At 37.6% G+C, this 27,819-nt stretch overlaps 1 protein-coding gene and 1 non-coding gene across 4 annotated transcripts in view; one reads left to right on the top strand and one right to left on the bottom strand.

The window, feature by feature from the left end:
* The first annotated feature begins 11,040 nt into the window (after nucleotides 1–11,040).
* The window catches only part of ZRANB3 (zinc finger RANBP2-type containing 3), a 306,312-nt gene continuing 289,533 nt past the window's right edge, over nucleotides 11,041–27,819 (top strand). The window contains exon 1 of one of the 3 annotated variants that reach the window (XM_072757626.1): nucleotides 11,041–11,335. The gene's annotated coding sequence lies outside the window, so the exon portion shown is untranslated. Of the gene's footprint in view, nucleotides 11,355–27,819 lie in introns of all 3 variants that reach the window. The other 2 variants (XM_026015556.2, XM_072757627.1) reach the window with 2 other exon arrangements.
* Nucleotides 17,337–17,443, bottom strand: LOC112932623 (U6 spliceosomal RNA). Its single transcript, XR_003237510.1, has one exon. It is a non-coding gene; the product is annotated as a U6 spliceosomal RNA (small nuclear RNA).

Genomic DNA, 27,819 nt, shown 5'->3' with positions numbered 1-27,819 from the left:
TCAGGTATGATGGCAGAAGTAAGACTTCAGGCATCTAAAGTCTGAAAAGGTTTACTTCTTTTTTTTTTTTTTTTTAATTTTTATTTATTTATGATAGTCACAGAGAGAGAGAGAGAGAGACGCAGAGACACAGGCAGAGGGAGAAGCAGGCTCCGTGCACCGGGAGCCTGATGTGGGATTCGATCCCGGGTCTCCAGGATCACGCCCTGGGCCAAAGGCAGGCGCCAAACTGCTGCGCCACCCAGGGATCCCAAAAGGTTTACTTCTTAAGCAATCTTTTTAAAGAAAATATCTCAGGCTATTATCTAGCAAAAAATGAGCATAAAAAACTAAGAGAAAGGACCCACAGAATCCAGCAAACAGTGGATTCAACCTCAGGGGGCAGAAGGGAAGTCCCAGGATGAGGGCAAGATACCAGAATCCAAGAGAAAATCTCTGAGGTAAAGAGGCCTCCATGAAACAAAGACTGAATAACTTCGAGGATATGTTGATGGTACATTATTGCTTGTTAATCAGTAAAAAAGACAATTAGACACCCTAGGATAAATTGAAAGAAAAAACTTACAGAAAACCCAGGCTTCCCATGGATAAGAAAACAATGGGACATGATTTTGATAAACTGATGGAAGCAAAAAGAAGAATCCATTGGATTTTTGGTGCTAAGAACATTCTAGCTCTCTTCAAGAGACTCCTGAATCCCAATAATAAGACAGTAGATAAGGGGATGATAATCAATTATAGATCTACTATATGATCTGATTTTTATGTGCAATGCTGTTTGGATTTTTTAAAAAGCTTTCAAAAAGTATAAACTTTCCAAAATGTTTAAAGTTTTAAAGTTTAAAATCTGTTGAGTGTATTAAATAATACAAAACATATTAAATTTTAATTTATTTTTTCCTTTTTTAAAATGAAATATTTTTTACTTCAAAAGATACAAGTCATGTCCCTACTTCTGAGCCTATTTTTCAAATCAACTTATCAAAACAATCTAAAAATAGCTTTGAAGACTGTCCTTCAATACGTTTCTTTCCTGTGATGGTGCCACTGTGGGTAAGAGAAAAACCTAAAACCAGAAATGCTATTATGGTCTAGTTGTCTGGTTCTGTGATAAAATCTAATGTGCTTTAAGGAATAGATGGAGTTTCTCAGCCAGCAATAATATGAAAGACAATCTGCTAAGTTTAAGGAGGGTGCTAAACAGCCTCCCTAAAATGGGTAATGGGGAGACATACCTACTGAGGACATCTACGGGGTTACTTTACCTTCCCCTTTTCCCTCCATTAGGACAACTGGGCCAAGCAGAAGGGTCTTAACACCTGGGCAGGTCAAGTCTCTCATCCCCACCCACACATTAGTTTCTATTCTCTGGGGGCAAGAGAGAAGGAGGGCCTACAGAGGACATGGATATTGATGCAACTTTATGATTAACATTTCAATTATGCTCTCCTTTTCCAACTGGATCTCCTTTCCTCTATGCCCTTCCTCCCTACATCAGAAAAAAGAGATATATATACACAAACACATATATAAACACACACATCTGCAATGATATGTACATAACTGTATATATATGTACACATGCATATCTCTAGCCATATACCTGAAGACGTTGAAACAAAAAAATATAAAGATAAGAAGTCCCTTAGAAATGTACTTCTGTCACCAGAATAGTTCAAGCAAAGGCTACATGACTGCCTGATTTCTCTGTCCTGTCAGATCCCCACAATAACTGGCTTGAAAGGCAGGAGCCAGGAATCTCTCTTCGCTTTCCTTATTTTAGTACCTCCTGGAAGAAGAAAGGAAATGAAAAGCAGATAACTTTAGGACAAGCTGCCCCGGTGATTGCCACTGGACTGATCCCTGAGAACTAGGGAGGTTGGACCAGGTGAATTCTCGCATTCCAACACAAAGATCTGCCTACCATTCTATTGTAAAAGCAGGTAATTTTGTTTAAGAAAACCTACTGCATCTTTTGGTTTCGCATGGAAAAGACAGAAATCCTTGATAAGTGAAGACTAAAGATTTGGCTTTAGACTTTGCAAAAGTCCCTTAAAACTCAGTACATCTGGGATTAAGAGGCTCTTCAGTGGAAATGATTCATTTGGCTAAAAATATGCGTAGCTGACAGTCCCAGAGCCACACCTCAAAGTGTTCTTAATGTACTTGTACCTTTAAATCCTGTCTTCAGGACAACGCTGCTGAACATCAGTAAACAAGATTAACTTACATCTCCATCTCCTCCATTTTATGACCTTTGTACTTTGTACCTTCTACCTAGAGTGTTCTTCCCTCACAAATCTCATGGCTTGTTTCCTTACTTCATTCAAGTGTTTGTTCAAAATATCAAGCGGTATTCCCTGGTCACCCTGACTCAAATAGACCCTATACCTTTTCCAGCAAATCCTTAAGTTCTCAACCTGCTTTTGTTTTCATTGCAATGATTTCTCTAATTCTGTCTGACATGCTCTTTTATTTTTGTTTTCCCACAAGAAAATGAGATCTAGGAGGGCAATGGCATTTTGTTTTACAAAACCAGAAGAAGGCACAAAGTAAGTTTTCAATAAATACTTGCTGAATGAATGAATCCACACTTTTCATGTCCTATATAGCAACAATCAACTCACTTTAGCTTTGCAGAAAAATGCAAAGGTAAAGTTACTACTCTAATGATGTATATAGAGTTTTAATGGCAAGAGGTTTTTTTTTTTTTTTCTTTTAAAGAACATTATATACGATTTGGTTCAGTATTACAGAATCATTAAAGGTTTGGAGTCATTTATATAATTCAACTTTATTAATTTTAACAGGGAAAATACATGCTAAAGAACCATTCTTTATTTTAAGCCAGAGGTTCCTTTTGCAGTTTCCTTCATTCTTCACTATCAACAGCAGGCCTGAAGTGAGTGACAAATGGTCTTTTTTTTTTTTTTTAAGATTTATTTATTTATTTATTTATTTATTTATTTATTTATGATAGAGAGAAAGAGAGAGAGAGAGAGAGAGAGAGAGAGAGAGGCAGAGACACAGGAGGAGGGAGAAGCAGGCTCCATGCTGGGAGCCTGATGTGGGACTTGATCCCAGGACTCCAGGATCACACCCTGGGCCAAAGGCAGGCACTAAACTGCTGAGCCACCCAGGGATCCCTGACAAATGGTCTTAAAGGAGGCATCAATTTTATTTCCTCATTTCTGATAAATTCTTTTACCTCCTTTGTTGACTCTTTTCTTTCCCTGTTCACTACCATGATTTGTAGCTAAATGGAATGATCATAAAAGACTGTATGAATAAAGCTCTACTTTTAAGTAAATATCACTACAATGAACCAAACTTACTGAAGGTTACCATGCTGTGGTATGTAGACTTTCATAGGAAAAAAAATTTGCTAATCCCATATAAAAGAGAGAGATGGACAAGTATAAATGACAGAGGGCAAGAACCAATTCTTTGGTGACTTCTATATATCTTAAACCTTACAGGCATGTTCTTGTTTCCTCCCTTCTACGTATAATGTCATTATTCTCATTTTACAGATGAAGAAAAGACTGAAAGTCTAAGTTACTTGCTCAAAATCACATCAGCTGTTCAGTGGTAGACCTGTGATACTTATCAAGTCTTTGAGTTTCCAACCATCTATTTCTTTCCACCAGACAAGCTGTTTTCATAGTGGGTCCAACAGGACCACTGTTGATCAAGATCCTTTCAAAGGGTCCATGAGCTCTCTCACTTTTCTTCTGAATATTGGTGTGTGGCCAAATTGTCTTCTTATATTTCAACCAAAATCACATATCCTATCAGAATGAATGCAAAAGTAGATACAAGAACTCAGCTATCTTCTAATAAGCCAGACATTAAGGAGATTTGCAAAAATGTAAAACAATCCTATTCTTCTTGCTATATTTTTAATTTTGAAAAGTTGTTTTTCCTAAAAATATGGTAGTTTATTATTCTAAGTGAAGCATTACATATTAAAGAAATTCTCATATTTAATACTGCTAAAATAATATTTCCTAAATTGCCAAATTGATTTAGGTGTTTGTCATAATCTGTATCAAAATCCAAGCTGGCTTCTGGGAAGCTGATCTTAAAACTACACAAAGAAATAAAAGGGACCCAGAATAGCCAAAACAATCCTGAAAAAAAAAAACAGCAAAGCTGGAGGACTCACAAGTCCCAATTTCAAAACTTGTCACAGTTACATAATCAAATAGTGTGGTACTACTGGTCTAGTGATAGACCTATAAATCAATGCAATAGGATTTAGAGTTGAGAAATAACCTCCTACGTTTATGGTCAACAAAAGAGCCAAGATAATTTAACAAAGAAAGAACAGTGTTTTCAACAAATGGTGTGGAGATAAAAATGATATCCACATGTAAAAGAATGAATTTGGACCCCCTACCTCACATCACACACAAAAATTAACTCTAAGTGGATCAAGGTCATCTTTATCACAAAAAGTATATCCTCCCCAAGTTGGTGGTCTACACTTTGACTTTTGACCTCCTCACATTACTCCCCAATTGTTCTAGAAGATTCAGTACTTTTGTATTTAAAAGTGTAGGGTCACATAGTAACTACACTATAACTTAAGAATCACTTATATCACTTTCTTTCCCCAAATGAGTTCTCATTTGCTGGTTCTGTATGTCTTTACAAGAAGATAACATCTCGTATTTTATCTTACAGATTGTCTTACAGATAATCAATAGGTTTAATATATAAATATCTGGTTAAATAATGAATACATAGACTCTTGATAAAATCCTTTTATCGCAAATGGAAAATGAACAATATGGATAACTAATGTTAGATTCTTTTTAGTTTATATGAAGAGGGGTTGGAAAGTGAAAGGGCAGCAAGCCTTTATAAAAGGAGAATAAAGAAAGTATTGGCATTTAGGAAAAAAAGGCATATGAAATGAAAACAGAAACTACATCTAGAATATGTTTGATGTAGAGGTATTTCTGCTGTGTTCAGATGCATGTGAATGTGACTTAGTAAAACTAAAACAAATGAACAATATAAAATGTATCAATGGTATTTTAGAAGAAATTTGCTTAAAATATACTTTTTTCAATACTATAGGAGAACATATATATAAATATTGCAGGGTTTTTGTGTTTGACTTTTGTTTTTTTAAATAATTACACATTCACAGAAGTTGCAAAAAATAGTACAGAAAGCTCCCATGTACTCTTCACTCAGTTTCCCTCAGTGATAACATTATGTAAATAAAGTTCAACATCAAAACCTGGGATTGACATTGATATACAAACGTATTCGGATTTTGCCAGTTTTACATGCACTCATTTGTCTGTTTCTTTTTTTTTTAGAGAGAGAGTGCATATGCACAAGTGCTCCTCTGTGAGTGGAGTGGAGGGGCAGAGGGGGAAGGAGAGAATCCTAAAGCAGGCTCTGTGCCTGGCAAGGACTCAGGGCTCCATCTAATGACCCTGAGATCATGATCTGATCTGTAATCAAGAGTTAGACACTTAACCAACAGAGACACCCAAGCACCCCCATTTGTATGTTTCTAAGCAACGAAGATTTAGGTAACTACCGTACAATCAAGATACAGAGCCATTCCATTACTACAAAGATCCCTCATGCAACCACTTTATAGTTACAACCATCCTGCTCCCTCAAACTCCATCTCTAATGCCTGGAAATCAGTAATTTGTGTTCTGTCTCTATAATTTACCACTCTGAGAATGTTATAGAAATGGACCACATGGTTGTTCCATTTTAAAATTGTGTTTTACTTACTGTAATTACTTTAAGAGCTACCAAGTTGCTTTATCAATGTTTTGTTTCTTTTTATTGCTGTATAGTATTCCACAGTAGGGATATATAGAACAGTTTTACCAATCATTCAAAGAAGGGCTTTGGGTTATTTTCAGCAAAAAAGACAACTATTTTTAAACACAGCAATTCTGTAATAAGCATTTTCCCAAGTGCACTTTAAAAGCGAGGGCTTTATGATGGTTTAAGTCCTTGCTTTGTATACATTTCCAGTTTCTTTTCCATAATGTTAAATCTTTCTTTTGTAATTAAATTCCATAGCTTTTCTCTCTATTAAGAAACATGGCATCAAAGGTAAATCTGCAGTTAAACTTCTAACTTAGACTCTAAGGTAATATATCAATTATGGAATTTCTTTCAAGCAGAAGAACAGTTAGTGAAGTTAACTGTATGACTAGCCCACAAAATTAATTTTTATCTGTCATTATTCAAACTAAAGTTGGGAGAAGTCAAATCATAGTACTTTAAACTCTCAGGCAAGACAATATCGAATTATTGTCTTCCAAGAAGAAAGGTCAAGAATAAAAACAAATGTAATTTATTTTCCATACTGAATTTATTTTGGAGAGAAAGGTCTTTTAGGGAGTTGTAGATGAAAACACTAGTCAAGCAGGCTAACAGAACAATCATTTAAAATCATCAAAATAAATCATGCTATATTATTATAGTATTATAATATAGCATATATATAGTGTATATATATATGCATATATAGTATATATGGTTTAGTATTTATGAAATAAGACGGCACAAAAACCTCGCTATTTGCTTTGAGAAATGAGCTTACAGGTAGAAATTTTTTTGGAAGTTACAAATCTAAAATTCAGAAGGCAAAGAAAGAACAAGAAAGATCATAAATATAAGTTTTCAAAATTCACAGGAAAAAAAATTTACGTTAATAGCATATGTAGAGACTAAGAAGGTAAGAATAGGCAAAATATTCAAGGATAAAACATGGGAAAAAACCAAACTGCTGGAAAATAAGATAGAGAACTAGCTCTGAGACAAAATTAAATAACTACTCTCTTATTTCAATCATCAACCAATGACTAATTGAATTAAATTCTGGAAAAGATACACATGCTTACACCTTATCAGGTACAAACAAATTTGTTTAATTATATAACACATCCTTATTTGGGAAGTAAAGTTAACTTAATAAAATTCTGTTTGATTTTATGATTTGACTCTTTGCACATGTCTGTATTACTAGTAAACATTATGAGACTTCACAAGGATTAAATGCAAGATTACATTTTTAGGAAAAATTATTATGCTGAGAAAAAACTGACATGCTCCTTACGTATCTTAGTTATCTTAAATTATAAATTACATCACCATGTACAGGTGTGACTACAAAAAGTATAGATTCTGTGGTTTGGAGCTATAAGAGCCATTTGAAAAGTTGACTGCTATTTGTTGCTATACCTCCTTGACACACAGACTGTCAGAGTATTTATAATAGATCCTGGAAGTGTTAATAGTGAAATTTTCTAATTCAGACAGCAACAATATATTACAAACCCATCAAGTCTTAAGTATAACATTTTCAAGAACGGAGAAAATAAAACTTAATTCTCAGTGCTTCTCTATTCCTGTGGAATTAAAACTTAACATTAGCTCCAATGCATATAATTAGGTAAAGTGCCTGTACTAAAAAATCTCTTTTATTACTTTGCAAAACATAGTAGTGCATTTCTTCTGCATCATTTTTGAAAAAGTTTATTTCAATTTTATATAATATTCTGCTGCTGCCATGGAAGGCTCCCCAAAGGAGCATCCAACTGTACTGCGTTTCTTCACTATTCAGCATAAGGTGCAGCTGCCTTGAACCCTGGCCAGGCGTTACTGTCAGAAGACTTCATAATAAAACTTTTCATGCTAAACTTTAATTTGTCTACTGGGACAAACTCAAAAACATACTATTATGTGTGAAGACCAATGCATTTTCAAAAGTGCCTGAAAAGAGAAAGGAACAATGTGTCTCCCATGTTGTTTCACAGAAAAGAAAAACTCAAGCACTGATAAATATTGAGAATTCAAAACAGTAACAAAACTGCAGTCAGCCCTATGGCCATTATGAATTCAAACCACTCACTGAATCTTAACTCTGTATTAAAGACTTGTTTGTTAGTAGCCTGATAGCGCAGTAAATATGGATAGCAAATATATAAACCTTGAAATACATATTAGCTAACTAAAATTTAAAACCTATTACAATAATTTATCACTACAAACAATTTACCACCTAATCTTATTCCAAAAAATTCATTTGAAATATATTCCCCAAACATGGGGATTTTAACGCAAAATTAAAAACCTATAAAAATCAACAACTCTTCAGTATCGGATGCCCAATTTCTCACATTTCTTTTACTTTGGAAATGGCTAGCTGCAAACTGCACCAATTTAAGTCCCTATATAAATGAAAACTCCCATAGTACTCCTCTGCCCTAACAGAGCAAGTTCTGAGGCTACAACATCTTGTGCATATAAATAACAAACTCATTCTCTTAAGATGCTTTTATATGCTAATATTTCATAATACATACTATGTATTAAACACAATGGTAGGAGCTTTATATTTATACAGATTTCGTCTCCTATCCTCCCAACTAAGGGTTAGGTGCTATCATCCCCAATTTACAGGTGAACTGAGGCTCACAGAAGGGTCCTGCAGCTAATAAGAGAATGTATAAGCCGCCTATATTTTCATCAGCCCTTTGTGTACATAAAGTATATGAGATCCAAAAGTATCAAGTCTATAACTCATCAACTGACCAACAAGTTTTAGAAAGTTCTAAGATGAGTGATGAGTGCTTTATGGGGAGCTGAGAGAACTTACCTTTCGGGGTTATGTGTTTTATTTTTTTAGCAAACATCCACATTTCTTCCAGATCCTGAATCTAGATCTGTGTAATTCTGTATGCAAATGCTATTAGTTATGGAATATGTAAGATCATTCTGCCAGTAGGGTCTCCTTAGGCCTTAGGAAATGGTCTAACAACTTAGTCAAAACTGATTCTTTCTTCAGAACCCAAGTGTACTCTGACAACAAGTAAAGCCTCAGAGGTGGGCCTAAAATGTTACCCTTGATACAGCCAGGTCTACCACCAATTTATAGAATCCACTATTTAAGGACCCATCCATGCAAAAAAAAAAACCACAAAAAACAAAACAAACAAAAAAACCCCACAAGGTGTTAAAAGATGAGCGCCTAATCAATGTGAGGAAAAAGCATTCGTTCTCAAATACGCCAAGTTTTATCAAATTGAAGTGTGTTCAGTTACTCTAGTTGTACTGGTATCCAACTATATTAGTTATCCCACAGACCTTACTCTTTCAAATATTACAACGAGGTTAGTTTCCAGTTAAGACTTTAACCACCTTTTCATTACTCAAAAGTTCTTGCAATCACTGACATCTAAGCTAACAGCAAAGGGTTTCTTCAGAATTACAACTAGGCGAGCTATAACCATGGAGATTTCAATCTATATACACGTATTTTCTGGAACATCGTGTTCGAAAAATCATCTGTTATTTTACCAAGCCTTACTTTTCCTCCACTTGCTATCCAGGACCATTCCACACGGGACAAGATAGCCTCAACAATTTGTTCCTACATAAAAGCGAGCTCAAAAAAGCAGAGGCACTCTCCTGTGCACCTACTAACAACAACAACAACAAAAAGGGAACAAAAAAACTTCAAAGGCACAGGTCTGAGCCTCAGGCTCAGCCACAGTGTGTGTGTAAATCCGACCCCCGGGGTCCGTGGCGCTGACAGTCATTCAACTTTCTTTTCAACATTCCCATTGTGCTTTTCTCTGGTACCACCGGCAAGGTGTGCCTGCATTTCAGCAGCCCGAGGAACGCCGTATTTCCTTTCTTAACAATCCTCCGGGTGCAAGGCCAGGGGCCGAGGCGTGCGGTGGGCCGGGGAGCCCGAGGCACGGGGGCCGGCCGCCCGAGGGAGCAGCACCACGCACGGCACCCGCTCCTGCCAGGCCTGCTGGGGCTGCTTCCCGGGTCCCTGGGGCTGCAAGGGCAGCAAGCAGCAGCCATGGCAGGGACTCGGGAACCTTTCCCCTGCCTCCTCCGCTAGGCCTCGAGGGGTTTGCTTTTCACATGGCCCCCGGGTGGGGGCGGTGGGCGCAAGGTAGTGGATGCAGCTGCAGCCGCAGCCGCGGGCCAGGCGAGCCGGGCTCCCTCGGAACCCGACCTCCCGACCGGCTGGCAGCGGCGGCACCGCGGCGGGGGCCCGGCTGGAGCGCCGATGGCTCGGCGGCGGAGGCCACCTTCTCGCACACATCTCTCCCCTGCCTGCCTCCTTCTCCGTTAGCGCTACCGGTTGGCGGGCGGGGGAGGGGAGCGAGGCGCGTTATTCCCGGGGAGCTGGAAGGGGGAGGGGAGGGCATCTCTTACCCGCGTTACTGAGGAGGAGGAGGAGGAGGAGGCGGTTGGAGCGCGGCGCGGCGGGGCGACGGCGGGGCTGGGTGGGTGCAAGTAAGAGTCTTACGAAAGGGAATTAACCCCATCACCAGCCCGGACACCGGCTCCAGCGGCAGCCGCGGCTGGCAGAATCCCGCCCCTTCCCACCACGCACTAGCCCCGCCCCTTCGTTCTCTTGGAGGGGCAGCCGACAAATCATAGGTTAGACGCACTCTGAGTGACGTGAGGGCCAGCCAATCGTGCCTGGATAAACGGCCTTTCCTCCACCCCCTTATCTCCTCCCGGGCCGCGGGAGAGCGGTGCCAAGTCTTCCTCCACCCTCAAGGGAGAAAGAACCAATCGGTAATGAGTAACCGCCCTTGAACGACGCGGAGGACAACCAATGGAAGAACTAAGAGGACAGCCATTTTGCCCACTTGTAAAAAAGGCACCTTTTCCCACGAGTTGGGAGCCTGGCATGTAGGAGTTCTGTGGAGTTTTTACTGACCTGGAGGTATAGGAGAGACAACCATATTTCTTCAGGGGCTATTTATAGAGCTTTCTAGGACTGGGTGAATATTCTCATCCTCCATGTGGGGGGAAGTGAGGAATGCCGCTTAAGGTCTTGGCTCCTCCCTTTAGCGGTAACGGGTTCTAAGCCGAACACCTGGTTTCTCCAGCTTCAGTGGAGGAAGGCGGGGTTTCCAGCTCTGTAAGGCCTGCAGGGAACTACGTTTCCCAATATGCTTTGCCCCCCTCCACCGTCCTTTCCTGCTTTTACTTCCCGTGGGGCCTGACGGGAATTGTAGTTCCTGGGGGGGTACCCGCGGCACCTCGTTGGCCAATGAAAGGGGGCCGACTGGAGATGATTTGGGGCGGGGGAACCGGTTGCAGGGCTGTGGCGAATCGCCACCCTAGCTCGAGAGGGGAGGCTTAGAAGAGAAGTCAGAGGCGAGTTTTCTCAGAACGCCACAGGGGTTTTAGAGTCTTGGTGTTTGAACTCTCTTATTTTCAGTTTGTCCCTTTGAAGTCACTTCCGCCTTGGGGCGGACGCCAGCCCAGCCTGTGGCGGGAGTTGGAGACCCTGCGGCGAGCGCACCAGGTGTGGTTTTCTGGGTGGCGTGGCGGGCAAGCCCGTAGGTTCTTAGACGGATAACGAAGTTGAACGGCATGCAGTTGTGTTTTAAGAAAGAGCGGGTGAAATGGGATGGCGCGTAGTTCTCCAGGCTAGAATGCCTTCCTCCGTCCCTCGCCTCCAATCCCAGAGTCCCCATTTTTCTTATCTTTTGACTTGCTCACGCTTAGCTTGCATTGCATTTGTGGAGGGAGCCCCTACGGTTTTTAGCCGCTTTGCGTGCAAAAAGCATGGCTTCAGGTCGCCGGTCTGACCAAAAATGGGCTTAGAAGTTCTGATTTAATGACTTCCATATTTACAAACACACTTCTACTGAAGACTGGTTGGTGGGAGATAACATAAGGGCACAGGATTCATACTCAAAAATGGCCCATTACCATTCTTCTTCTTTTTTTTTTTTTTTTTTGGACCAAAGCATCAGTGTTGTGGGACCAACAGTCAAAGCATTACCTCCTTTTAAAAATTCTTTTTTTTTTTTTAATTCGAGTTTGTTAACACAGTATTTTATTACTTTCGGGTCTAGAACGTAGATCTCCTTTCTTAATGCGGTTGGGTTTTTCAATACAATTTTGCAGTGTAGTTTTTTTTTTTTTTTTTAGAGGATGTTTAGTTTTGTTTTTCTTTTTGTTGTGTCGGGAGTTTTTCCAGCGTAAATCAAGTCAAGAAGTAGTCATTGTGGCCATCATTTTATTGAGTGTTTCCTCAGCCAGGAAGGATATTAAGTGCTTTAAGGTCATTTTTCTTGCAGCAATCTGCCAGTGTTGTTATGTGAGGTTTATAGTTGAAGAAATTGGTCTTCAATGACGTTCATTAAGACCATTTAAGGCCTTGATCAGGTAATTTTGTAGCTGAGATTCATATCCAGGTCTGTCTCATTTCTGATCTCTTAATCACTACTCATCTTGACTCTCAAATATTTATTTCCCAGTATGTGCTGTAGACACATGAGAGAGACAAATGTAAAATTCCATTCTAGAATTCTGGAACTGATGGTGGCAGTCACTTCTTTTGAAGTATCCTTTGTCACGTGCATAATATATACTAATCGTGTTTCAAAGCACAGGAGAGTATTAAAAAGGTCATCTCTAATACTGTTATCCAGACATACCACCAGTGTGGCATACCACCATAATGGTATGTCTGGATAACATACCACCCCAACATTAAATTGGGGTGGATATCCTTACAGATCTTTCTAGTATAGGTACAGACATTTGCCCAAATGCTATCATTACTACCTTGCTTTCTTGTAAGCCTTTTTAAAAAAAATTCAACAATAGGCTGTGGATATGACTGGGTATGTGTTAATATCATTTTTTAAAATATCATTTTTTATTGCTATCTGGTATTTCATTGTCTCCAACATAATCAATTCTTAGTGATGGATATTTACATTGTTTTTGACTAACTTTTTTTGATTGTGGTAAAAAACATAAAATTTACAGTCTTAACCATTTTTAAGTGTATCATACACTAGTATCGAGTGTGTGTTAGCTTATCATTTAACAGGTATCTGGAACTTTTTCATCTTGCAAAACAAAGTGTATGTTTTGTACAATTCCCCTTTCCCTCCTCCCACAGCCTTTGGTATCTACCCTACTACTTTGTTTTTGAGAGTTCAACTATGACTACTTTAGATTCTCGTATGAGTGGAATCCTGCAGTGTTGGTCCTTCTTTGACTGGCTTATTTGACTTAACATCATGTCCTCAAGGTTCATCCATGTTGTAGCGTAGGACTGGATTTCCTTTTTTATAGAAGCTGATGATTTCTGCATGCTTATTATAACTATCCCTCTGTGCCGCATAGCCTTCTCTAAGTACTTGAAACTCAACATGTCCCCTAAACCTGTTCCTCTTCTCATTTATTTGGTCAAGAAATATTTATTGAGCATCTGCTAAGAAAAGTCTTGGCTATAATCAAGAGAATGGAGTCTAGGCTGCCTAGGTTTGAATCTGGGTTCTGCCATGAATTTGTTGGGTGACCTTGTGCAGTTTAGTTAACAATCTGTGCCTTAGTTTTCTTGTCTATAAAATTAAGATGATAGAATACTGCGTCATAAGTTGTTGTGAGGATGAAATGACTTACTATATGTAAAACACATAGAATAGTGCCTGGCCTATGGTAACTGTCTGATAGTTTTGTTAATATTGTTTATTGACCTGGCTGATATTAGCATGCTGAAGTAAAATAAGACAGTTTACGGTCCTTGGCTTTATGAAGGCATCCTAATAGGAGGGAAAGACAAAATTCAAGTAAATAGATAAGAGGAATTGGTAAATAATAAGTGCTTTAAGGAAACCAGCTGACATTAAGAAAAATGTGGGGGAGTCCATTTGGGAGCTATTGTACTATTCCAGTTGAGTAATGATACCTTGGGATGGCAATGGAACTGGAAAGAAATGGATGCATTTGAAATATGCCCTGGGAATAATTAGGAATAAATAGATTTAATTTGATGGCTAAAGAAGAGGGAAAAATCAAGAGTGAACCCAAATTGCTGGTTTGAGTAACTTGCATGGTTGTACTATTACTGACAGTTTGGGCAGGTAGCAAACAACTTTGGTAGAGAAATGAGACTTTGGTTTTGGACATTTAGGCTAGAAATGTCTGTGAGGTGTCCAAGATGTCAGGTAGGTAATTAAATATAGGGATCTGAAACCAAGAAATTCAAAATTGTATTTCTGGGCTCTTTGTGGTGGTAGACTTCTAAAAGTTTGTGCCTGCCCTCACATCTGTTCCTCTAAATCTGACAAAGTAATCTTTGTAAACTAACGACCTGATTAAAGTCTAGGAAATTCCCCCGATTTCTTACAGGATAAAGCCCAGACTTTTTTTTTCCACATGGCATATGAGAACCTCCCTGACCTGACCTGTTATTACTTCTTTACCACTTGTCACAAGCATCATAGTTTTTAGCTATACTAAACTGCTTAGAATTTTCTGAAACTTTGTGTTTTTGCAAATGCGGCATCTTCTTCTCTAGAATATCCTTATCTTGATTGTCCATCTGCGAACCCTTGCTCTTCTTTCAAGTTTCAATTTAAGAGTTGCATCAATATTAATTTAATATAGGGATACCTGAGTAGCTCAGTTGGTTACGCATCAGAAACTCTTGATTTTGGCTCAGGTCATAATCTCTGGATCCTAGGATTGAGCCCTGCATTTGCCTCTGCAGTCAGTGTGGAATCTGCTGCGAGTTCTATCTTGCTCCCCTTCCATCCCTCCCCCAGTTCTCTTTCTCTCTCAAATAAATCTTTTATTTTTTATTTTTATTTAAAAATATTTTATTTATTTGAATAATTCGAGAGAGAGAACACAAATGGGTAGGGAGAGAAAAAGGGAAAGGGAGAAGGAGACTTCCTGTTGAGCAGGGACCCCCCCCTCCACACACACACACACACACACACACACGCACACGGAGCTTGATCTCAAGACCTTGGGATTACAACCTGAGCTGGAGGCAGATGCGCAACTGACTGAGCCATCCAGTTACCCCTCAAATAAATCTTTAAAAAATTATATAATTTAAGTTTTCTTATATATCAAGCATTTTTTTCTCATAAGTGAACCCTTCTTTGATTGCTTGCTACCTACACAGAGCAAACACTTCCATTATTATATGATTTTCATATATATGCTTTCATAGCATTATTATATTGTGCTGCAATTATTTGTTTAGAACTCTTATTTCTGTCCTAGATTGGGGAAAGATGTGAGGCTACAATGGCACAAATTCATCTTTGTATACCTAGCATTTTCTGCATTGCTTGGTATATAATGGGCGCTAAAAGAGTATTTTTTGAGTGAGTGATTCTAAGAGGCAGTGTTGTATGATGGCAAAATAGACTTAAAATTTGAACAGTCACAGTTCCAAGCTTAATATAACCAGTTGCCAACTGGTAAGAAATTATTTCATATCTATTTTCCTGAACCTCAGTTTTCTTGACCTTAATATGAGAATAATAATACTTTGTTGAGTTGTTTTGAGAATTAGAAGAGATTAAAAAAAATGTCCTCACAGAGAGGTCATTCAATAAGTGGGAGGTATTTTATCATTATTCTGAAAAAGTTGCCTATAGAATGAAAGGTTCTACTGTCCTTGCTCTTAAAGTAATTGGATATTAGATATGGAAGTTATTAAAGCCCCATAAATTATTTTAAAAATATTATATAATTCTGTAATTTACTGAAATAAATGTATTATCATTTTAGAATATTCAGTTTTATTGACAAATACTATTTCCATTTATTTAAGTTGTAACTTAACTGACAGTTTTTAAATATAGCTACATCAGATATAAATATAAAGAGAATATACACTATTATGAAAGCCATGAGTATGTTAAAATGTGAAATAGATACATTTTCAAGTCCTGATCAAATCTGAAGAGTTTCTCTAATTGAATATATTTGTGTATAATCACTTTGAAAATATTTGAGTAGATAAGTAGACCTCTTTATTGACTACCTTTTGAAACTTATAATGACAAACTTTTGTTTGTGAATCTGTGATTTCTGGAAGCTATGTACTGTAAAGCAGAGCGTTCCAGTAGACCTCCATACTAACCACTTGCAGAAATGGGCAATTTTTCAAGCCAAATTTATATTTCAGTAAGGGACTTGGAATTAATTATGTTACTACATGGTTACTTCCCTACTTGAGGAGAGGTATTTACTGAGGTTACTGGCTTCTAGTCTTCTTCCCTTTACTCTATCCACCTGTCTCCTGTTATTATTGGGGTGGGAGGAGGGGAGGAATGAGTAATCAGATCTTTTATCATAGGTCCACCAAGATTTATTAAGATATTTCATTGTATGGGCAGCCCCGGTGGCACAGCGGTTTGGCGCCGCCTGCAGCCCAGGGCGTGATCCTGGAGACCCGAGATCAAGTCCCACGTCGGGCTTCCTGCATGAAGTCTGCTTCTCCCTCTGCCTGTATCTCTGCCTCTCTCTCTCTCTGTGTGTGTCTCTCTTGAATAAATAAAATCTTAAAAAAAAAAAAAAAGATATTTCATTGTCACAACATTTACTGGTTGTATTTATGTAGCCAAATTGCTCTACTACTTGGAACCATTTCCACTGACCATTTTTGTTTGACTAAGATGAATTTATGAAATTTAGTTATCTGGATGAACTGAATTTGATCTTAAATTCAATAGAAGATTTGATTGATATTCTGTATTAGGAAGAATTTTCCATATGTAAGCATCCTTTCTATCTTAGAACTCTTGAGAGTGTTCTAATGCCCTAACATCCTAATAGGGAACCTTAATCTGTATTTAATAAACAACCCCCTCTCTAATCTTAATCACTATGCAAACTATATACCAAATTTCTTTGCTATAACTTGAATTTGACTGTCTTTCTGTCTACTTAGGATGACTTCTACCTTTGAATGTATAGCCCAGTTGACACAACATGCTAGTTCCTTAGTTCCTGGACTGCTGTGTCTCCTGTGAATTTTATTTTCACACTAGTTCAGCCATGCACTCCTATGGTCCCACTTTATACCTTCTCAACTCTATCAGTTATTCTACCTCTAGACTCACTAATCATGGTGTCCCTGTGCTTTGAAACTTGAATATAACAAATAGTAGTGAGTGCTAAGGGCCAGGCACTGCTCTAGGTGCATGGAATATACCAGGACAAGACAGACAAGAATCTTTGTCCTTTTGGAGCTTTTACCATAGTGGGGAAAGACAAACAAAAATCACAGTAGAAAACTAAATTATGTAGTGTTTTTGCAAGGTAGTAAGTGCTGTCAAGAAATAAAACGTAGAGTAAGGAAGAGATAATAAGGAATTGCAATTATTGTTTTTTGTTTTTAAAATTTTAAACTTTTATTCTGAAATAGTTTTGGACATACAGAAAGTCATGAGAATAGTGCCAAAAACTCCCATATGCCCTTGACCCAGAATCACATATTGTTAACATTTTGCCACATTTGCTTTAAAATATTTTCCCTCAAAAATATGTAAGACTCCATGAATTTGTGGGTCATCCATGCACATAGACCATGCTAATCTTCTCTGTATTTTTCCAATTTTAGTATATGTGCTGCTGAAGCAAGCACAAAAGTTGAAATTCTAAATAAGATCGTCAAGTTTTCATTGAAAATTTGACATTTCAGAAAAGACTCTTGAAGGAATCAAGAGAAATAGCTATGTAGATAATTATGGGAAGAGTAGTATAAGCAGGTGCCCTGCTAGTGCAGAGTCCAAAACAGGAATATGTAAGGACATCATTGTGATAGAGAAGAAAAAGTGAGGTGGGATGGTAATTGAAGTGGGAGCAGATTGTAGAAGGGCTTATAAACCACTGATAGAGCTTTTATCTGAGTAAAACTGAGAACCATTGAGAAGTTCTGAGGAATGTTATGATCAGACTTTTTCAAAATATCTCACTGACTGCTACATTGAGAGGAGAATATAGAGAGGGAGGTGGGAGATGGGATATCAAATACTTGGCAGAAATTCAGACTAGAAATGATAGTGGCTCAATTGAGGCAAGTGGATTTGGAAGTGGTAGGGAATGGTGGGATTTGGGGTATATTTTGAATATAAGGGGAGTTGCTAATGGACTGGACATGCAGGATGAGGGACACTGAGAGTAGTCAAGGAATTGGTATGAACAACTGGAAGTATGCAACGGGGAAGTTTGTGGATGGACTAGGGTTTGAGAGAAAGATCTAGGATTCAGTTTTCGTTGTGTTAAATTTGAGATGCCCACTAGACTGCTAGGTCTGATGGTAGTTACATGTTTAGTTATTTAAGAAATACTCAAACCATTTTTCCCAGGGATTGTATACCCTGGGATACACTAACCCTTGTATACCCTGGGAAACTTGTATAACATGTTTAGTTATTTAAGAAATACTCAAACCATTTTTTCACAGGGATTGTATACCCCATTTTCCTAGGAGCTTACATCAAAACAGGATTTGTTTGTTTGTTTTAAAGATTTTATTTATTTGAGACAGAGAGCAAGAGAGCACACAAATAGGGAGGGGGCATAGAGTCAAGCTGACACCTTGCCGAGTGGGGAGCTGGATGTGGAGTTCAATCCTAGGGCCCAGAGATCATGACCTGAGCAGAAGGCAGATGCTTAATCAACTGGACTTAATCCCAGGTGTCCTTGTTTGTTTCATTTTTTTGTTTGGGTTTTAATTCTTTGGGATGAAAATTTACTTCTTTTTAGGCTTTGTAGCCATACCATCTTACATTTGAATCTTGGCTTTCTCACCTACTGTGTCATAGTTTCCTCATTAGTAAAGAAGAATTAGTACTTGTATCATAGAGTTCTTAGGAATATTGAGACAGTATATGTTCAAGTTCTTGGCACAAAGAGGACACTATTATATGATAGACACTCAAAAAATACTTGTTCCTTCCTCACCTTCAGAACTAATACCTGGACCTGTTTTTGGTGATGTTCTTGTTGTTTCAGTGACATGTCACATCATCTCAAGAGTTTGTTTATATTATAATCAGTTCCAGTCTATTAACAGGGTTGTCACTTCTTTATGTCTTATTTAATTTTACTAAAAAAACTCTTATAATTTTTCTGTTTACAATTCTTGCACTTCTTTTTATTAGATTTATTTCTAAGATTGAATTTTTTGATGCTCTTGAGAATAGTTTTAGTTTAAAATTTTATTTTCTGCTTTTTGCCTGTATAGAGGAACACAGTTGATTCTGTATATTGATTATGTATTCATTAACCATACTAAATTTGCTTATAAACCTGCTGGGTTTTTTTAAATTTTTTATTTATTTATGATAGTCACAAACAGAGAGAGAGAGAGAGAGGCAGAGACATAGGCAGAGGGAGAAGCAGGCTCCATGCACCGGGAGCCTGATGTGGGATTCGATCCCGGGTCTCCAGAATCGCGCCCTGGGCCAAAGGCAGGCGCTAAACCGCTGCACCACCCAGGGATCCCAAACCTGCTGGTTATATAGAAATTATTTTTGTTCTGTGTATATAATCCTGCTATGTCATTTGTTATATTTTAATTTTTTAATTTTTAATGGAAGTATAGTTGATGCATAATGTCATGTTGGTTTTGAACATACGGTAAAATGATTTGACAAGTCCATACATTATGCTATGCTCATCACAAGTGTAGCTGCCATCTGTCATCATGCAACTTTAATTATAATACTATTGACTGTATTCCTTATGCTGTACCTTTTATCCCTGTGACTTATTTGTTCTCTAACTAGAAACTTGTTTTTCCCACTCTCCTTCACCCATTTTGCCTCTGCCTTCCCCTTCTCACCCTATACCCCCTACCATATCCATTGGTTTGTTCTATTTATGGATCTGCTTCTGCTTTTTGTTTGGTTTCTTTGTTTTTTCATTTGTTTTGTTTTTTTAGATTCCACAAACAAGTGAAATCATATGGTATTTTTCTTTGACTTATTTCACCTAGTGTAATACTTTCTTGGTTCACCATGTTGTTGCAAAGGCAAGATCTTACCCTTTTTATGACTAAGTAATATTCCATTGTATATATCCCCCGACTTATTTATTCATTCATCTATTGATGAACACTTTGGGTGTAAATGGACTTGTTTTTTAATTTTCTTTCTGCTACTTTGTTAGTAGTGTATAGAAATACAACTGATGTATATGTGTTAATTTTGTATCCTTTAAGTTTACTGAATTCATTGTATTACTTTTAATAGTTTTATGTGGAGTCTTTAGAGTATTCTTTCTTTAAAGATTTTACTTCTTGAGAGTGAGAGCATGAGTGGGATGAGGGGCAGAGGGAGAGGGTCAAGCAGATTTCCTGCTGAGTGCAGAGCCCCACCCACCCAGGTCTCGATCCCAGGACTCTGATATCATGACCTGAGCCAAAGCCAGACACTTAACTACCAAGCTATCTAGGTGCTCCTGGAGTCTTTAGAGTTTTCTGTATGTGGAATCAGGTCATCTATACATAGTGACAGGTTAACTTCTTTCTTAGTAATTTGAATACGTTTTATTTCTTTTTCTTCTCTGATTGCTGTGGCTAGAATTTCCAATATTATGTTGAATAAAAGTGGTAAGAGTAGACTTGCTTGTCTTGTTCCTGATTAGTTTTTCACCATTGAGTATGATGTTAATCTATGGATCTTCCATATGTGGCATTTATAATGTTTGGGTATGTTCCCTATAAGCCTAATTTGAGAGTTTTTATTCATGAACAGATGTTGAATTTTGTGAAATGCCTTTTCTGCATCTATTGAAATGATCAAATGATTTTTATCCTTAATTTTGTTGATTGTAGCATTTCACACTAACTTGCTAATATTGAACTATTACTATATCCCTGGAATAAATCTCACTTGATTGTGCTGATTGATCCTTTTAATATATTGTTGAATGTAGCTTGCTAATATTTTGTTAAGGATTTTTGCATCTGTGTTCAGGGATATAGTAGTTTTCTTTTTTTAGTAGTGTCTTTGTCTAGTATCAGGGTAATGCTGACCTCATAAAATGGATTTGGAAGGGTTTTTTTTCTGTTTAATTTTTGGACCAGTTTGAGGAGAATAAGTCTTCATTTTCCTTTAAATGTTTGGTAAAATTTGCCTGTGAAGCTGGACTTTTGTTTGTTGGGAGCTTTTTGATTACCAATTTCATCTTCTTACTATTGAAACTAGTCTGTTCAGATTTTCTATTTCTTCCTGATTCAGTTTAGGGAGATTGTATATCTAGGAATTTATCCATTTCTTCTAGGTTGTCCACTTTGTTGACATACAATTTTTTATTCTTTGTATTTAAGTCTTTGTATTTCTAAAATAATAATAATAATAATAATAATAATAATAATTCTTTGTATTTCTGTAGTGTTGAATGTTACTTCTCTTTCATTTCTAATTTTATTTTTCTCCAATTTGATTTTGTTTTTTGGTGAATCTGGCTAAAGGTTTATCAATTTTGTTTATCTTTTCTAAGAACCAGCTCTTAGTTTCATATATATACATGAATATATATATTCATGTATATATATGAAAAAATACATGTATGAAAAAATATATTTTGCTCTGAAAAATATATGAAAAAAATATTTTTGCTATTAGTTTCATTGATTTTTTTTATTTGTTTTTAGTGTATGTTTCATTTGTTTTTATTCTGATCTTTATTAATTCCTTTCTCCTAACTTTGTTAGTTCTTCTTTTCCTAGTTCATTTAGTTTGTAACGTTAGATTGTTTATTTGAGATTTGTTTTGTTTCTTAAGATAGGCCTGTATCACTAAAAATTTCCCTTCTGGAACTGTTTTTGCTTTATCCCAAAGATTTTAGACCATTGTGTTTTTATTTTCATTTATCTCCATGTATTTTTCAGTTTCCTCTTTGATTTCTTTGGTGACTTATTGGCATATCTTAGCTCCCAGTTTTGTGTGTTTTCCAGTTTTTTCTTCTGATTGATTTCTAATTTCATACTGTTATGGTCAGATTTCAGTGTTCTTAAATTTATTGAGACTTGTTTTGTGGCCTAAGATGGGATCTATCCTGGAGAATGTTCCTTGTGCACTTGAAAAAAAATGTGTATTTTGCTGTTTTGCGCTCATTCAGTACATATCTGTTAAGTCCTTCTGATCTGATGTGTCATTCAAAGATGGTGTTTTCTTGTTGGTTTTCTGCTTGGATGAACTATCCTTTGATGTAACTGAGGTGTTAAAGTATCCTAATATCATTGTATTACTGTTGATTTCTCCTTTTATCTGGTATTAACATTTGTGTTTTGTGTTTTAGTGCTCCATCATTAGATGCATAGATGTTTACAATTGTTATATCCCCTTTTGAATTGTCTCCTTTACCATTATGTAGTGTCTTTCCTTGTCTCTTGTTATATTCTTAGTTTTAAAGTCTGTTTTGTCTGATATGAGTATTGCTACCCTGGGTTTTTTCCTCACTTTATTTGCATGGAATATCTTTTTCCTTCCTTTAACTGTTATTTTCTGTGAGATTTTTAGGTCTGAGGGGAGTCTTGTAGGTAGTATGTAGATGAATCTCTCTCTTTTTTTTAAAACTTACACATACACACACACCCGTCTTTTGATTAAATCATTTAGTCCATTTACATTTAAAGTAATTATTGATGGGTATGTGTCTATCACTATTGTTAATTGTTTGTAGTTGTTTTTGTGGGTCTTCTCTGTCCTTTTTTCTTCTGTTACTCTCTTTCCTTGTGGTTGATTACTTTCTATAGTGTTTTTATTTTTTAAAAGTTTTATTTATCTATCTGAGATAGAGAGTAAGAGGGAGAGCACAAGTGGTGGAGGGGAGTGGCAGAGGGAGAGGGAGAAGCAGGCTCTCCGCTGAGCAGGGAGCCTGATGTGGGGCTTTATCCTAGGACTCTGGGATCATGACCGGACCTGAAGGCAGACGCTTAAACAGCTGAACCACCCAGATGCCCCACTTTTTGTAGTGTTATGCTTGGTTTTCTTTCTCTTTATTATGTATTTATTCTAAGTGTTGTGTTTGTGGTTACATGAGTTTCATATGTAGTATTCTACTCATATAGCAATCTGTATTAAGTTGATGGTCACTTAAATTTGAATACATTGGAAGTTCTAAAAGAATTTCTTTTTTACTCACCCCATGTTTTATATATATGATGTCATATTTTACATATTTTTAGAAAGAGAGAAAGTGAGGGAGTTCATGTACACAAGTGGCGGGGAAGGGACTGAGGGAGAGGGAAAGAGAGAATCTTAAGCAGGCTCCAAACCCAGCATGGAACCCGGTCAGGCACTTGATTTTAGGACTCTGAGATCATGACCTGAACAAACCAAGAGTCAGATGCTTAACAGACTGAGCTACCCAGGTGCACCTTATTTTCTGTATTTTTATTCATAATTTTCCTCTAATTATGAACTTTTACTTTACACTTAAAGAATTCCCTGTAAGATTTCTTGTAAAGATGCTTTAGTGGGGATATCCTCCTTTAACTTTTGTTTACCTGGGAACTCTCTCTCCTTCAATTCTGAATGATGAATATCCTGGGTAGACTCCTTGATTTTAGATTTTTTTTCCTTTCAGCACTTTGGATATATTACGCCATTCATTTCTGGCCTGTAAAGGTTCTCCTGAGAAATCAGCTGATAGCCTTATGGTGTTTCCCCTGTATCTAACTTTTTACTTCTTGCTGATTTTAAAATTCTCTCTTTATCTTTAACCTTTGACATTTTAATTATTATGTGTCATGGTGTGTCCCTTCTTGGCTACCTCTTTTGGAACTCTCTTTGCTTCCTGAACTGTGATGTCAATTCCTTCCCAGGTTAGGGACATTTTCATCTTTTATTTTTTCAAAGAATTTATCTGCCTTTTTCTTTCTTCTTCTTCTGGGGCCCCTATAATTTGCATATTCATTTGATCTTGTCTAAGAGTTCCTTTATCTTATCCTCATTTATTAAAAAAAATTTTTTTTTCTTGTTCAGCTCACGTACTTTCCAAAACCCTGTCTTCCCGATCATTGATCTGTTCTGCATCCTCCATTGTATTGTTGATTTTCTCTAGTGTAATATTTATTTCACTTACCTTATTCCTCAACTCTGATTGGTTTTTTTATGTTTCCTATCTCCTTTTTGAAAATCTCATAAATTTTTCTAGTCTTTCATCTGCTAAGCATTTTTATGATCATTACTTTAAACTTTTATCAAACATATTGCTGTGTCTCTGTTTCATTTAGTTCTTTTTCTGGAGTTTTGTTTCCGTTGGAGCATATTTCTCTGTCTCATTTTGCTTGACTTTCTGTATTTGTTTCTATGAATTAGGTGGAACAACTGATTCTTCTAAATTTGAAGGAATGGATACACACACACACACACACACACACACACAGTTGTCCCTTGTACACTGTGTGTGCCTAGTTGGTTAGAGTTGTATCGGGTTGGCTGGGTTTCCTGGGATACTTTGCACTAGTGCTGACCTGATATGATGACCCAAGCTGAAGTAGGCATACATTAGTGGTCTCAGGGCTCCTTGTGTAGAGGGTACCTTGGCAGGAAAGCTAGAGTTGAAATGCATGCTCTCCAATGTGTCCTGGGACTCTGTGCAGAGGGTGTGTTGGTAGGACAGCTAAAGCTGATGTGGTTGTGGGCCAGTGCAGTCCTGAGTTTTCTGCACAAAGGACACTCTGGCAGGTTAGCTGAATTTGAAGTGGGTGGAAACCAGGGTATCCCAGGGCTTGCTGCATGGGGGCGGCAGGGGTGTGTGTGTGTCCTGGTGTGACAGCTGGAGCTGAGGCAGGGTATAGGCGAGGGTGTCCTTTGTGCTACAGGCAGGGACACCCTGGCTAGATAGCTATAGTAGAAGTGTGTATGGGCTGGGCCATTACCCATGTCTCTCCATGTAGATTGTACCCTGGGTGGACAGTTGAAGCTGAAGTGGATGCAAGCCAAGATGTCCTCAGATGCACAGCACAAGAAGTTCCCTGGTAGGGTGACTGGAGCTAAGACAGGTGGAGGCTGGAATGTCCTGGTGTGCTCATGCAAGGGGTGCCCTGGCAAGGTGGCTGGAACTTTGGTGGGTGGGGACAGTGGTGTCCTGCAGCATTCCATGTAGAGGGTGTCCTTGGCAGATAGGTAAACTGATATGGGCATGGGACACTCTATGGAGGTGTTGCCTTGGATGGACGGATGGAGCCTAAGCAGTTGTGAACCAGGAGGTCCTGGAGCACTCTGTACCAGAAATGCCTTAGCAAGCTGTCTAGAGCCAAAGTGGCACGGACCTGGGGTGCTTTGGGCCTGTATCACCTTGGCAGTACAGCTGGAATTGTAACCAAGTGCTGACCAGGAGTGTGTGCTGTTGGGTCTGTTGGTGGAATGGCTGGAGCTGGTATGGCCTAGAGACCCATGGCTCACTGAGGAAATAGGCTTCCTAGGCTGCCCAGACCCTGTTCCTGTTTGCACTGTCAAGGTGGATACTGAATGTAAATTGTAAGGCTTTTTAGCCCCTTCAACCTGGAGAGAGTTCCAGCAGCTCCCCTGCTATTTGATGGAGTTCTATGACTGGATATTTTACAAATTAGCTTTTCTTTCAAACCCTGACAGTTCTTCTATGCCCTGGGCATCTGGAACTGGTGTGGGCCAGGTTACCCAGTGGTCACTGATGTGGTAACCTGGCTATTGTGCCTGGACCCTACTGCCATCTGTACCGTCTGGAGGATGTGCGTAAATGTGAGGATTGCCAGTCTCTCATATTTGCCCCAAGGTAGAAGAATCTGCTCTATGTCCCTCAGTATTATCCCTTCACACTGTGGATTGCACATTTGGAGGTGAGGTTTCCTTTGTTACCATGTCTACATCCCTCTTGCCTTTCTTTATGTGGCCTATCTTTTGTTGTATAGAAGTTGTTCAATTAGACCTCCGCTCTTCTTCAGGAGGAATTGTTCTGTAGTAAGTAGGTGTAGAATTGGTGCGTCCATGGAAAAAGTAAGTTCAGGATCTTCCTATGTTGCTGTCTTGGACTGGAACCAAATTTTGATTCTTTTTCTCTTATTTTTTTCTCCTTTTCCTTTTGTCTTACTCACCTGAGGTGATTCCTCTATTAAATAAAATTGGGAATAATAGGCATATATGTGATCTTGCAGGGAAAGCTTTCAACATTTTACCTTAAGTATCATGTTTACTGAAGGATTTTGGTGAAAACTTTTATCATATGAAGGAAGTTCTATCCAATTTTTCCTATGTCAGGTGACTTTTGTTCTAAATGAATTTTGAATTTTATCAAATGCTTTTTTCCCCACTGTTGAGATGACTGTACAACTTCTTTATTTTGTTATTTTTGAGAATTACATTGATTGAGCTTTTTTCACAGTGCATTTTTTAACAGCTTAATTGAGATGTAATTCGCATATCGTAAAATTCACTTATTTTGCAATTCTGTGAGTTTTGATATATTCATAGAGTTTTGGAACCATCAACAGTCTAATTTTAGAACATTTTCATCACTCTAAAAAGAAACTCAGTACTCATTAGCAGTTGCTCTCTGTTCTTTGCCACCCTTCTCTTCCCAACCACTATGCCAACTCTATCTAGCCCTAGGCAACTACTCATTTACTTTATGTCTGTGTAAATTTGCCTAGTCTGGATGTTTCATATAAATGTAATTACAGAGTATGTGGTTCATTGTGATTGGCTTCCGTCATTAGTGTAGTGTTTTCGGAGTTCATCCAAATTATAGCATGTATTGGTACTTCATTGTTTTTCATAGTCAAATAATACTACATTGTATGGATATACTGTATTTTTTTTATCAGTTTATCAGTTGATGGTCATGTTGTTTGTTTCCCGTTTTAACTTTTATGAATAATACTGCTATGAAAATTGGTGTGCAATCTTTTTTGCACATGTGTGTTTTCGTTTCTTTTCAGTGTATACCTAGAGGTAGAATTTCCAGGTCTTATGGTAATTATGTTTAACATTTTGATAAGCTGCCAGACTGTTTTTCACAGTGCTACACTTTTATACATTTCCACAAGCAATGTTTGGGGTTCCATTTTCTCTTTTGTCAGCACTTGTTACTATCTATTGTTTTCCTTTTAGCCATCCCAATGAGTGTGAAGTGTCTTATTTGTCTTATTGTGGTTTTGAGTTGCAGTTTCCTTACTGCTAATGGTGTTGAACATCTTTTTGTGTGCTTATCGGCCATGAATATACCTTTTCTGAAGAAACTGTATTCAGATCTTTTGCCCATTTTTCAATTGGGTTATCTTTTTAGTATTCAGTTGTAATTCTTCATATATTTTGGATATCAGTTTTTTTGTCAGACATAATTTGCAAATATTGTGTCCCCTTCTTTGGTTTGCCTTCACTTTTTTGATGATATTATTTGTAGTTGTAAAGTTTTTAATTTTGGTGAAGTCCAATTTATCTTCTTGTTGTTGCTTTTAGTTTTGGCTTTGTATTTAAGAAGCCATTGCATAACCCAAGGTCATGAAGTGGATGCTTAAAAGAAAGCCTTTTGCTTTCTTTTAAGAGTTTTTACCATTTTGGTTACTACATTTTAGTCTTTGACCCATTTTGAGTTAATTTTTATGTATGGTGTGAGGTAGGGGTCCAACTTCATTCTCTTATACCTGGATATCTAGTTGTTATAGTACTATTTCTTGGAAAGACTGTTCTTTTTCAATTGAATTGTTTTGGCCCCTCTGTGAAAAATCAACTAACCATAAATGTAAGAGTTTATTTCTGGACTCTCAGATTTATTCCTTTGGTCTATCTGTTTATCATCATGCTAGTACTGTACTGTCTTAAGTAACTTTGGTAGGTTTTACAACCAGGAAGCATGTTTTCCAAGTTTGTTCATTTTCAAGAATATTTTGGGGTTGGTTAATTTTTGAAAGTTTAACTAGACTTGCATTCCTAAAATAAGCCTATTTTATTTAATTATTTTGTCTAAGCCTATTTTAAATGTCTTGATATTTTAGGCTTTTAATTTATTACTGTCTTTAACTTG

The sequence above is a fragment of the Vulpes vulpes genome, chromosome 5 (assembly GCF_048418805.1).
Source record: "Vulpes vulpes isolate BD-2025 chromosome 5, VulVul3, whole genome shotgun sequence".
NCBI lineage: Eukaryota > Metazoa > Chordata > Mammalia > Carnivora > Canidae > Vulpes > Vulpes vulpes.
The sequence above is the reverse complement of the archived record's forward strand: the minus strand, read 5'-3'. Positions and strand labels throughout refer to the sequence as shown.